The following is a 3,329-nucleotide window of genomic DNA, read 5'->3' as shown; positions in this document are numbered from 1 at the left end:
TGGAGCCTGGTGGCTACAGTCCATGGGGTCACAAGAGAGTCAGACAAGACATAGTTACTAAACAACAACAAAGACTTCATATAAAATTTGTGGGACTTAACCAATAAACTCTCCAAAGTTCATAGTATATTACTAATAAACCTTACATCATCAATTAAAATTGGCAATATAGAACATGTGTAACTAATTCAATCCATACACCTACTCATTTCACTTCAATTAGAGGAAAATGGAATATTTACCTAAATTGCACCTAATTATACACAACAGAATTTCAGGCTCTCTAATAAATAAACTCTTACCCAGTCTAAAACAAGTTTAAAGACCCACATGTACCTTTTAAGGCATTAAAGTATTGAGTTTTGTTTATATTTCCTAGGCTGATAACTCTAGGATATGATGAGATAGGAAATAGAAAACTGGGAAGAAAATCACATTGTATAGTTTCTAATTATTTTCAATAATGTTTTTTTAATGGTATTGTCAAGGTGTTGTATTAAAGTCATCCTATAGGGTTATTATGCTGTTAATGCTTCTCTTCATTTGCTCTATTTATTACCATGACCACCAAAATATTCACAGCATTTGCAAAGTTATGATTGCAGAATGTTAAGATTACTGTATATTTAAGCAGAGCATTAGTACACTCAACTTTGAAACATTAAATATATTCAAACTGCAAACTTTTATACAAGATATTTTATGTGCAAGTTTGAGGAACTAAAATGGTTTAATTTTAGAATATATCTTAAAGCACTGTCTAAATATTTAGATGATCATCTTTGTAGAAAGACAAAGTTGCAAGATTTTTACTTTCTCATCAATACTCTCTTTCAATAAAATAAGACATGAACACTTTTTGGAAACATGTATGCCTGGAAATGTGTTACACTGTGGAATTTTTAAAGCAAGTTACTTTTCTGCTCTTCTGTTATGGTTATAACAGCAGCTGAGCTGACAAAACACAGAGCAAAATGAGGAACAAAATTAATAGTTATATTTCTACATATGCCCGAAACACTTAGTGAGTGTAAGCTCGGAATGTTGAAAATGTTAATGATTTTAGCTTAAAAAGTTATTTCTACTTTATTACAAGTGTATCATGCTAATGTATACACTGAGTAAAGGAGGTCCTTGTTGAGTAGAAACAGCTGGGTTTGCTTGGAACTACACGTAAGTACTTTTTTGTTTGTTTGTTTCTCATTATTATTAGTTTTAAGAACTATCTCATAAAAATAAATAAAGATCTTTGTCTTTTTTAAGAACATGTTTTATGTATGACTGAAGTTTTTACAACATCCGAAAAAGCCATCCGATGTTAGATTTAAAAATAAAATCAAAAGCATTTTCTGACATAGTACACATGAAAAATTGGAAATTCCAATATCTTCAATAGAAGTTGTAGAAAGTGTATGTCTCCTTGGAGCCTGACACCCACTTAACACAGCAGAAAATAAGGTACCATATACTGTAAACAAAAAAGTACATAAAGGACAGTTGTAAATTTACATAAGAATAGTTCATAAACATTTTGGTCTTTCCATAACAGTTTTTATATAAAATGAATAAAAAAACCTTTAGACAGCTGTCATCACTCTTGTTTGACCACATTTCACTTGATGCACACATATATATTTATATAACAATATATTGATGCACCGTTACATGGATATTATACTATGATTACTGCTTGTAACTGAGATGTGCATTATCCAATCAACATTATCCATAGTTGAAATACTCTTACATTTATGTATTCTTGTCATGTTGTATCTATAAAAACATGAAAATATAACTTTACATTATTTCAATTATTTACATTAGTTCAAGCTTGACAGAGAAAAATTGATAAGCTACAATTTGTAGAAGAGTAGGCCCAGAGGTACATTAAATAGCATTGATTGTATATTGTCATCTTTTTCATTTTTAAAAATCATTTTAAGTATACTATGGAAACAATTAGTCTGCAATTTGGTCATTCTAGCATTGATGATTTAAACTTAAAATGCACCTCCAACATTCCTGATGAGGAGAAATGCACTAAAATTATATTGTTTTATCCTGGAATTTGTGATTAGGGACAGCTAAATTTAAGGAAGTATATCATGATACCTCACACCACCACTTTCCATGCAAGTGATTGCTATTAAGACTCCACATTTCTCTTTCCCTTTGTGATACATAATAAATAAGAATGTTTTTAAGACACTTAGTAAAACACCAAGTGGGTGCCTGCAGAGATAGCAAAAATAAAAATATTAAAAATTATGACTGAATGTTAATAATTTTAAACTCTGAATTAATTATATTGTAAAGGGCTTCAGTGGAAATAAATGGTCTTTTATGAAGGGAAAGATAGATCCTTTAAATTTCTCAACTAGAGAAATACAAGATCTTTAGTCATGAGTTATAGATATGTGTTTTAGCCACACTGGGCATTTTAAAATAGCTATTCCACTCAAGAAATAAAAGTATAAAAAATATTTATTTTAAGGTCATTTATATTGATGACAATTGGAAGAAACTATTGCAGGTGACTCAAAAGTGCTTAAATTATTCATAATATATAAGATTTATGCCAGCTCTTAAAATTTTAAAAACAAAAACACAGATTTAGTTTATGGAATTTGATCAACAGGCATCTATCTACTTTCAAGGCATTTCTAATTTTACCTACAACTGATACTTCTCTCTCTCAAACACTTTAAAATGGAACCTCACATACTCTGGTATTTGTTTTTTAAGATTAGCTTTTAAAATATATTAGCATTTATCTACAGAGATTAAATGCTTTATATATGAGAAGACATACTAAAAACAGGTTCAGATTTTGTTTTGGGAGTTTATACTTTAAGAACCTCCTGGTCTTCTTTAAAGCGAGCTAATTTCTCTGGGAACCTAACAATTTAATAGTCTTTGAATTCACTTGACTTATTGATGACCAAACTGTAGCTAAGTAAAATTAATTGGACCACTTGCAAATAAAACAATAGAAAAATGTTTATTTCAAATGTCAAGCACTGCCAAGTAATTTTATATTAACACCAAATGTTAAAGAATAGGATACATTAAAGTTTTAATAACAATATTAAATTACTACAAGATTGACTCTTCTCTTTGTTTTCTTTCCTTAGCATGTACATATTTGGCTTTGAAAAATATGTAACTGATACCTAAAGCCTTTTAATCACTTCCCACTTAGTTTAATTGTTGTTGTCTTATCCAACCAATATGGAAGCAAGTTTACTGAAAAGCCAGTTTGTTTGTGAAAATACCTAAAAATATTTTTTTAATGTTTTTTTTCCCCTTTTTCTTATAAAACATGTCAC

The sequence above is a fragment of the Bos mutus genome, chromosome 17 (genome assembly GCF_027580195.1).
Source record: "Bos mutus isolate GX-2022 chromosome 17, NWIPB_WYAK_1.1, whole genome shotgun sequence".
Classification (NCBI taxonomy): domain Eukaryota; kingdom Metazoa; phylum Chordata; class Mammalia; order Artiodactyla; family Bovidae; genus Bos; species Bos mutus.
The sequence above is the reverse complement of the archived record's forward strand: the minus strand, read 5'-3'. Positions refer to the sequence as shown.